The sequence below is a fragment of the Triticum aestivum genome, chromosome 5D, assembly GCF_018294505.1.
Source record: "Triticum aestivum cultivar Chinese Spring chromosome 5D, IWGSC CS RefSeq v2.1, whole genome shotgun sequence".
Classification (NCBI taxonomy): Eukaryota; Viridiplantae; Streptophyta; class Magnoliopsida; order Poales; family Poaceae; genus Triticum; species Triticum aestivum.
In genome coordinates, this window is record NC_057808.1 from 224,809,684 (window position 1) to 224,820,878 (window position 11,195).

The 11,195-nt window shown below is 43.6% G+C and overlaps 1 pseudogene; it reads left to right on the plus strand.

Moving 5' to 3' along the window:
- Nucleotides 1-10,986, plus strand: part of LOC123120445 (GATA zinc finger domain-containing protein 14-like) — a 122,422-nt pseudogene extending 111,436 nt beyond the window's left edge.
- The last annotated feature ends 209 nt before the right edge of the window (nucleotides 10,987-11,195 follow it).

Below are 11,195 nucleotides of genomic sequence, written 5' to 3' on the forward strand. Positions count from 1 at the left end.
GCGATTATTTTCGATCGCGATTTCTGCCCTGATCTTCGTTTTTGTTTATCTTTTCGCTCGTTTATCCAAATCAGGTGAAACATGCGCCTAGATCTTCATCTCAAAGCCCTCTTTCTGTTTAACCAACTTGAACAAGATTTTGGTACTGTAAAATTTTACTTTAGTCCAGATTAGTAAACGGATCTTGTTTCTTTCATAGTTTGAGTTTCGTTGCTCCGTTCGGTTTTATTCTTTTTGCAAACCGGAGTTCTTCAGTTGAACTTTCTGGTTAGATCTTCTTATTTGAGTTTTACCCGTGCATCTTTGCTTGAGTTCTATGTATGCTATTGTTTGTTTGTGATAGAATTCCCGGAGTGCGAAGCGTGCTACTACGAGTCTCTAGGTTTTGCGGATCGTCAGCAAGGCAAGTAACACATTGATCATACTCTTTTCATACCCAGTTTTATGCATTAGTTACAATCCTCAAACACTGCATGATTAGGATGTGATTAACTTGTGGGTATTGGGAAGTAGATGATGAGGTAGAACCTATTACCTGTTTTATTATCAAACACTTGGGAGTTACTTCTACGTTATGCTTATATTGCTATGCTATGCTCACAGACGTGGATTGGGTTTGAGTGTATCCATGACAGATGTGAGATTGTTTATTTAATGGTTTAACTTAAGGTGGCAACTTTAATACACATCTGGGTGGATTGTTGGTTGGGCACCTGGGGTTATACCGGTGTTGTCCAAGGAGATCCCGGGGTTATACCCTGTGATCCTCCTATGGTCCGCCACCCAGGCTCAAAGGGATCATAAGATTATTCATGCTAGAAACAGCCGCAGTCTAGCATAGTTGAGTATGTTGCATGACCTCTTCCAGTGGTAGGCTAGCAGATGTAGGGGGTGTAGGTTGGTACTGTCTACGCGGGGTTAGAGTTAATGCTTCTGAAAGACGGTGTCTCGGTCATCCGTTTCTCAAACACCATGTAGTGCGAGAAATCCAACGGAGGAGATCGAGTCTTGTGGGGAAAAGTGCGTAAACCTCTACAGAGAGTACAAACTAATCATGGTTAGCCGTGTCCCCGGTTATGGACAACTTGAGTATCTGGTACTTGAATTATTGGATTGATCTCATCACTCTAAATTATTTTGTTGGGTTGATAATTACTTTTAATTGGGATTGAGATGGGGGTACCATTCTCAATGTTTCAACTACCATGATAGTTAAATAAAATATATTCCTTTGTTGTAGGGAAAAATTGGCTTTTCGCAAAACAATATAACCATAGAGCCTCCACCAGCCATATATGCATGTAGTAATAGCATTCATTGCTCTACTATGTTATATTGCCAGAATATTCCATGTGCTGGCCCGTTTTCGGGCTGCAACGTATCATGTTGCAGACTTTTCAGACAAGGAGTAAGGTGCGCTAGGTCGTTTGTCATGCACTCAGCTATGCCGTTGGAGTTGATGGACTCACATTATCTTCCAAGCCTTCCGCTGTTATCTTATTTAGATGGCCTTAAGCCATATTTATTGTAATAAGTTCTCTTTTGAGACATTCGATGTAATAAGTGTGTGATTGCTACTCTGTTATAAATCCATTTGAGTACTGTGTGTGTCAGCATTACCGATCCAGGGATGATACTGAACACAGAGATTTGACCGTTTGAGGTCGGATCGCTACAGGCAGGCGACGGTCAAACCACTGGCTCGTTTCCCGGTGAGCCTGTGCACCGGACTGCTGGCATGCCGACCGTCGTTTCACATAGCTACTCGCACGCCTCCCGATGACATTGCGCAGCGAGCACGCCTCCGTCAATTCACACACCTGCACACACATCTCCTGGTCTGCCTGCGCAGCGGACTGCTCGCATGCGTCCCGTCAACTCACGCCTGCTCGCACAGCACACGGGTCGTGTGGTGGCACGTATATTGTTTTTCTATTTGGATGTTTAATCATGCTGCTTTATTGCTTAACCGAAGCATGGCACGTATCCATTGTTGGTCTAACACTCACGGTTCGAATAAATAATCCGTTTCGGATATTGGTTCCCAATTATTAATAATCTCACGTTTGTAGTTAGATAAAGATTACATCGAAACTGGTCTCAAATTTGACAAAAAAAAGGTACAATGCCACTTTGTATTGGTGTCCATATGACAACACGATAAGTTTCATGAACTTCAAATAAGTTTTGGATGTACTAGAATTTAAAAATCAAGATTCTCAATGTTTGAAATTTCTTGCACGGGGAGTAAACATGTACCCAGTGAGACACATGTGTTTTTGCAATCCATTTAGGTGCACTATCACGTGTGCATGTAGCTCAAATTTGATTTTTGCACATTATTCCCGTAGAAAATCAATCAATTAATGTACTAAAATGTCTTAATGATCTCTGTTTTTTCGAAATTAAAATGTCCCTCCTTTGGTAACATATGTTCACCGCGGGTTAATTTAACATGCATCGTAGTTGCGGTGGATTCGCGGTGTGTGTGTGGGTGTGTGTGTGGGGGGTGGCGGGTGGCTCGCAGTACACTACGAGTTGTGAGCCACCGTGTGGGTTGGCCATTTTGTTAGGCAGGTGCCACATCAGAGTCGTGAATTCGTTATTTAAAACATTAGACAACCCTTTCATACATACATGTTTTGGCCACATGCAGTCGATGGTTGTCCTATACGACACTGGATACTCGCGTGTGACGCTTTCTGTGGGCCCGCGAGGTCGCCGTCCATCACTTTCACGAACAGCCGGCAGTGAGGTTAATTTGACCAGCAAGGTAGAATCTTTTTTGTTTGTGTTATGGTGGTATATAGTATGCGTCGGAGAGGTGGGAGGGGACTTGCATATATACTATACATACGCGTCCGTGAACGAGTACACCTCACTCAGTGTCGGGACTTCCGGTTTCCGAGGCACGTGCCACATCAAAGTTGTGAAATTGGCTATTCAAACATCACACAAGACCTCTTTGCCCCACATGCATGCAGGCGGTGGTTATCCTAGGTAGGACACTCACGTGTGACGCTTCCATCTGTGGGCCCATGAGGCCATCATCGATGCATGCATCACTTTGACCTACATCAGGAGAGGTTAATTAATTTCACCATCGAGGATGATTCTTTTTGGGTTGTATTGCGGTAGGAGCATATCGTATGCGTCGAAGAGGGGGAAGGGGACCATCATATATATGTTGTACGCTTCATGAACCTCGTTCTCTGTGGGGGGTTCACGGTTTTTGAGGCATGTGGCACATCAAAGTTGTGCATTTTGGGTATTCAACATATGTTTGGCCCACATGCAAAACGATGGTGGTGGTCCTCTCGTACCCACTTAAGCGGTTATCAGCGATATTGATGCTTTCCATCTATGGGTCCGCTTGGTCCATCACTACTTTTTGCCTGACAATGAGAGAAGTTAATTTGACTTAGGAGGGGATTATTTTTTTGCTTGTAATACAGTATATATATAGGTCATGCTTTGGGATGACATGATACAGTTTGAGCACACACACATGCATGTGTAAGCATGAGTCCCTCCCATCGAGTCGAAGTGGCTAGTACAACAACACGTCATGAACCGATCTTGCTTTGTGTGGGGACTGTATGATTTTCGACGCACGCGCCACAGCAATGTTGTGAAATGGTATTCATACATGCATGCATGCATCACCTCCATTCATATGCATGTAGTGGTTGTCTTCAAACGGTACACTCCCTCGTGTGGTTATCGGCGACAAGCCTATATATTCGTGGGCCCACGTGGACATCCATGATCACCTTGACCGACAACAAGATTGGTTACCATGGCAGATGCTTCCTCTGGTTCGTGTTATCGTAGTATAGGTCATGGTGAGATTCAGACCTAATTAAGTTTGAGCGCATATACTATGCACACATGCATGCATGAATCCTCATCGTTGGCTTGAAGTGTGGTGTAACATACATATGCATCTTCAACCTAACCCTCACTCATTGTGGGGATTTCTAGTCTGAAATCATGGTGCCACATCAAAGTTGTTCCATTGTGTATTCAAAAACACACCTCTCCATACATATGTTTGGGCCACACGCATGCAGTGGTTGTCTTTGGGGACTAGCTACCTGTGTGATTATTGGTGAGCTAGCCCATCTCCGGGGTCGCATGGACGGCCATCACTTTGACCAACAACAAGAGAGAGGTTGTACGACCAAGGTGGATTATTCTTGGTCCGTTTTACGATCCATCTTGGTGAGATGCCTCTCTGGCCAGCCGACTGAAAGTGTGTGTGGGGGCTGCTACTTCACACTTTGCTAGGTGAACCTCGGTTGGGGGGGCATGCATTCATAGCTTAGGATTCCCTTCGTGCCGACATGATGGGGGATGCTAGCTACTTCGCACTTTGCTAGGTGAACCTTGGTTGGGGGGATGCATCCATAGCTTAGGATTCCATTCGTGCCGACACGAAGGGGGGCAAGCAATATCATGCGATTTGCGAGATAGGTGCCACATCGAAGTTGCATTTGGTATTTGAACATCAAACCACCCTTTTCATACAAAAATTTGGTCCACATGCAAGCGTGTTCGTGTTCTAACCCTCTCCCGCATAATTTTTCGCCAAATTTATGAACATTAGACAAGTCGGATGACGCAACAGACACGGTTCACTCAAACTAACCGTGTGCCATGTCGGTGCCCCTGTCACGCACACATCCGCACAGTACATTGGGCTCCACGAGGCTTCCCCTCTCAAAATTATCTACCCGCCTGCAACTTTTTTTTGTTTGATAACACACAGTTATTGTGTTTCGACCGTGTCTGATGTTTCTTGTTCCCAATCCCGCCTGCATCCCTCGAAAATATCTGCCCGCCTTGAGGGTTTTTCTGTTTCACAACACACGGTTGTTATCTCCGGACCGTGTGCGATGCACCATCATCAAAATTTTCAATAGCCCCGGCATTTTACTCCCGCATTTGACTCCCGCGTAGTGAAATTTTCATTACCCGCATCATTTCCTCAAACACACCCCCCTCCATAACACACACACACACCAAAACCTCCTCGGGCGCGCGCACACACACCCCCTCCCTCGCTCGAAACCCTAGCAAGGTCCCCGCCGCCGCCGCAAGGCCTCCATTGTCAACATCTGCCGGTTTTCCCATGCAGCTTACCCACCGATCTCCATACCAAGGCCGCCCTGAGTTTCTTAGATGACGCCTGCCGAACGCCCCCTTTCCCACAGATCCCCATCCCCCACTCTAGAGCGTCGCAGCCTAAGCCTGGCTACGCTTCACGTGGAGCTCGAGGAGCGACTGGCCCAAAAGAGGTGTATCGCGGTCTCTTCGCCCGACGTCGCCGAGGAAGCTAACGACCATTACCAGCCGCAGGCACTCAAACAGCAGGCTAGAGTATGCGGGTATGTCGCAGACGCCAGCTACGACATCGAGGTCGTCGACAGAGACGGCCTGAGGCGGGCTATGTCACAGGTTAAGTGGCCCACCCCCAACCCCTCGGGTTCAACCGCCATCGATCTCATCCATGGCCCCGCTGCTGACCTCCTCTGGCTCGCTGTCAAGAATTTGCCATCCTACATCGCCGAGCCCCTTTTGTCATTTCTGAAGGACACGTTCTGTGACGCTTGCTTGGGATCCACAGCTTCCAAGTCAGACCTCGTCGACGGCGACCACGAGGAGGGCACCCTCTCCGGTTCTTCCAAGGGGAAAGAGCCCATCTGCTCTTCCAAGGGGAAAGAGCCCGTTTGCGACATCAGGGAGGGCTCCCTATAGTCGTGCTCTTCCAAGTGGAAGGAGCCCATCTGCGACAACATGGAGCGCATCCAGGGTCCGTGCTCTTACCACGGGAACGAGCCCATCTGTGACAAGTGAGGAAACCCATGATTTGTTTTGCCGTGTCTCTTCACAGGGGGAAAACCATGATTTGTTTTGTCGAGTCCCTTTTGTAGTGTAGTGAGAATATGTCCAGTTTTAATTGCTATATTTGGTTGTTTGAAGTATGCCTTGTTTATTTCAGTTGTTCACAATGTGATGCTCTATATGTGCAGTTATCTACTGTGCAGTACATTTCATCAATCCAGTTTTAAACATACCGATAGGAATGCATATATTTGTTTGATGTTAAGCCTGTTATAGCTAGCATATGCCTCTTTTAAAGTTTTTTTATTGTTGGGTTGTTTGTAGTTAGCATATGTCCAGTGTCAAATGCTATCTTTGGTTGTCCGTAGTATGCCTTGTTTATTCCACTTATTCACAACGTGATGTTCTATATGTGCAAGTATGAACTGTGCAGTTCAATTTCATCAGTACCAGTTTCAACAGTACCACTATGAATGACTACATTTGGTTGCTGCATCTTGTAGTTAACACGTCTTTCCATTTTTGATTTAACAATAACCAGTGTACTTAGACCGGCACAATACCAGTTTGAATGACTATGTTTGCTTGTCGTTAAATGTTAGGCATGTTGCAGTTAACACACCTTTCCACTTGTTTTGCTTTACTAGCGTGCTTAAACCTGCACACTGAAGCTATCTTTTGGAGATTATTTTGTCTGCCATGGATACTTTTGGTTGATGCTTAGCTTGTTGTGCTTAACATGCCTCTCGATGTTCCTAGCTACACAGGAAAATTTTGGGAACGACTGCTGTTTTCCATCGAGGTTAGTTTCATCCCATGGCTTATATATACTCACTGTTCAGGATATCGATAGCTGGTACCATATAGGCCCGGGGCTGATAATGGACTAATCGGTGAATCAGACTTTTAACTGAATATATATGTAACCCATTTTTCGTTAGGTTAACTAGGGCCATTTGTAATATATCTGAGGCTACATAGCAACATGCACTGTACTTAATGTCTAAATATGCAATCCTAGGCTACATAGCAACAAGGAAGAGTGTTGCCTTAATGTTCTGATGATGTCTAGATATACGTAGAAGAGCAGCAGCAGCAACAACAACAACAACAACAACAACAACAACAACAACAACAACAACAACAACAACACATCCCTGTTTGGATACTCATGACTAACCCTGACTAACCCTGAACTAACTCCATCCAAAGAGGTGTTTGGATGACAGGGTTAGATTGACAATAAATGCACTAGGAGAACTAGCTCCAATTAGCACCTCTTGGGTTGAATAGTTTTTTTGGTGGGTTAGATGCAACTAGCTAAAACTAGCCCTCATGTTTGGATATACTTTAGGGCTATTTGAGCTCGAACTAGCTCGAACTAACTATAACCCATGGATACAGTAGCAGTTAATCAGCCGATAATTTGTGAGAATGCAATAACTCCTTCTGGCCCATAATATAAGATCTTAATTCATCTAATATGTGAGTATATTGGATGTTATAAGATATTATAAAAGAGTGGTGTACTACATCATTGTGCAAATGTTGTTTAGCTTCTAATATTAACTTGGTGCTTTTAGGTACATATGTCATTGGTAAAGATCCGCGCTTCGACCCTTTCTGCGTATGGGGCAATAAGATATCGATGAACCAGCATCAAGTGAGGAAGCTGATAAAGATTGTTAGTAAAATGGGTCAAAAGATGGCAATTAAACTATTTGTTTACACTTTATCCAAGACAACAGCGAACTGCAAGATGGTAAGTAAGAACTCTGTAGCCTTCTTTTTACTGCCCATAATGAGTTGTGTTAGATGACAATGTCTGAATCTTTTTCCTTTGAAGTGGTTGCCACAACAGTTTACTCAAGATTACCTCTCAAACTACATGATTGGTGGGCATGGAAAGGTTAAAGTATTTCTACCAGAACACGATGATTATCTAGATGTTTTCATGAAGACCGTGAAGGATGGGCGGTCAGCCATCACAAGGGGTTGGACTAGAGTCGTGTGTGCCTTCTGCATGGAGGGGGGCACAATATGGGCATTCCGCTTCACCTTGTTCAACAACCAGAATGTATTTTGCCTCTTTCTTTACCGTCTTTAATAGTACAAGTATACAACTGCGGTTCATCATTCTTTAGTTCATTCTTATGTAATTCTTGAACATATGTACCTATGAAGCGAATAATGCATTGGTTGTTTCAACCTGATGGATATGAATAAAGCTATAGCATACATTCAAATTCAAATTTAAATCCGGTACAATTTGAAATAGAAGCAATTAAATTATAGTGAAATTACGCTCTCCAGGTCGTTACGGCACACGCAGTTGGTAAAACACAAACATATGCGATATACACCATAATCCGACACGGTTCACAGAGAGGAAACGTGTGCAAGCATGCACACAGTTGCCCTTTGCAAAGCGTGTGCGATGTCAGACAATATCACAAACAGTGCGGGCAAACTAAACATTTGTGATAGTTGCCTTACCGTACACGATTCGCAACCATGAACTATTTTTGATGAAGTATGCATCGTAAAAGTTGCACCAAAGAATAGCGTGTGCGATAGTTGTCGTGTACGACGATGCTACGACAGTCCGACGTAATCCTGTCCGACACTCGTACGATGATTAGCTAATCTTCTTAATTAGTTATCGCATACGGTTTGGGAAAAGCAAATGTGTGTGATTGTATGCTTATCATACACGTTCTATAATAGTGAACCATTTGTGATGGGTCGCGCATCGTAAACGCAGCACCACAGAATACCGACTACGATGGCAATGCGAGCACAAACGAGTAGGAGTACTATATATGCATCTTGGCTCCCTATCCCCGACGGTTCCTGGGTTGTGTGGGAAGGACCCCCCTATCGCCCACACTCACTTGGCGACTGTTCCCAATGCCGTCGCGGAAAGGGGTTAAAAACCGTTTGTATAGCATCAACGCGTACCAGTGAATCCTTCTCCAACCACATAGCCAATATCTGTTAGAGAGTGTTTGAGTGTAGAGGAGATTATCTTTTGAAGCACAAGAGCAAGGAATTCATCATCAACAACCACATCTATTACCTTTTGGAGAGTGGTGTCTCCTAGATTGGTTTGGTGTCACTTGGGAGCCTCCAAGCTTGTGGAGTTGAACCAAGGAGTTTGTATGGGAAAGGAGATCTCCTACTTCGTGGAGATCTACCCCGAGTGAGGCTAGTCCTTCATGGGTGTAAGCCATGCTGGCATAGGCAAGGTTGCTTCTGCGTGGACCCTTCAGGGGTGGAGCCCTCCGTGGACTCACGTAGCTGTTACCCTCCATTGGTTGAAGTCTCCATCAATGTGGATGTACGATAGCACCACCCATTGGAACCATGGGAAAAATCTTCATGTCTCCATTGTGTTTGATCTTATTCAAACTCTACCCCTTTACTTTCTTGCACTTGCATGTCAATTTCTTTCTGTTGCCTGTACTCTAGATATGCATGTGTAGATTTTATTGCTTGGCACTTAATTTGTGGTAAAATCTGCCTAAGTTTCAAGAGAATTAAAAATTGCACCTTTGGCCTTGTTAGTGTCTATTCACTCCCCTCTAGACCTACGCTTTCGATCCAACAAGTGGTATTAGAGCTTTGGTCTCCATTGCTTTGGTTTAATCACCTTGGAGAAGGATGGATGTGTCTACTCAGAGGAGTATTAGTTGTAGAGTGCATATTTCTTGATAGAGAGTATTATCGTGTTTGGAAAGATGAAATGCTTGATATATTCGATGATTGCAACTTGAGAAAGTATATTCATTGTCCTTACAAACCTCCCATTGACCCCTTGCATTAAACTCTCGATAAAGAAAGAGCTGTCAATCTTATTGTTAGAGGCCTTCCTAATAGTGTTCTCCGATGCCTGAAAAACTTTGGATGCGCTTATACTTTGTGGAATGACTTACAGAAACAGTATCCCAATTACTCTCTTAAGAACCCCGATGAGATTCTACATAAGGCTATCGCTTTTCATAAAGTCAATCCCGATGATCCTAACTTTGATAAGTGCCTCTTTGAGCTTAGAGACCTTATGCATGCTAAAGGAGATGTTTAACTATTAGCATGATCATAATTGAAGCTATTAGAATTCATTCTCTTGAACAATGTCATACACATGTTACTAATGAACTTGATGCCCTAGGTGATGATGACATTGGTGAACATGGCTACTGTGATGAGAGTCAAGAATTTGATGAAGAATATGAGAAGACTATGAGGAATATTAATATCATGGCCAATTTCAAAGAAACAATATGTTTGGCGGAAAAGAGTGGATTCTTGATAGTGGATGCACATATCACATGACCGAAGACAAGGACATGTTCCGCGAGCTTGCTAACAATGATGGTCCATGCAAGTATGTTACTTTTGGAGAGAACTCCAAGGGTAAGGTACTTGGCCTTGGTAAGGTGACCATATCTCATGATAGCTCAATCAACAATGTCTTGGTTATCGAATCCCTTTGCTACAATTTTCTTTCCGTATCTAGAGTCGCCGGCTTTGGTTTCAATGTTCTATATTTACCGAAGTAGATTGCCAAGTGTTTTGTCGAGATAATCATAACATGGTCTTTACCGGTATCTGTAGAGGTGATCTATATATTGTTGACTTCACTAAAAGATCCCAACCTCCTACATGTTTTATTGCAAAATCCGCTAAAGGTTGGTTATGGCGTAGAAGATTAGGACATGTTGGTATGCGTAACCTTGATAAGCTTATGAAAGGCGATCACATTCTTGGAGTTAAAGATGTTATCTTTGACGAAGATAGACTTTTTGGTTCTTGTCAATCAGGAAAACAAGTTAGATGAAGTCATCCCATAAAGAACATCATGACTACGAGGAGACCACTTGAGCTACTACATATGGATCTTTTTGGTCCCAATGCTTACAAGAGTCTTGGTGGTAACTCCTTTGGTTTAGTCATAGTTGATTAGTTTTTCATATTTACATATGGGTGTTCTTTCTCGATGAAAAATTGCAGGTTCAAAAGATCTTCAAGACCTTCACTTGGAAAGACCAAAATCAGTTTGAGGTGAGGATCAAGAAGATTCAGAGTGACAACAGATGGGAGTTCAAGAACGTGAATGTGGACACCTTTCTTGACTAAGAAGGTATCTCACATGATTTCTCGGCTACATACACACATCATCAAAGTGGAGCTTTTGAGATGAAGAGCTGGACTCTCATTGAGATGGCAAGAACAGTGTTTGATGAGTACAACACACCAAAACAATTTTGGACAGAAGCGGTGGAAATAGCTTGCCATGCCACAAATAGGCTTTACTTTCACATGCTTGTTGGCAAGATAGCATGCGA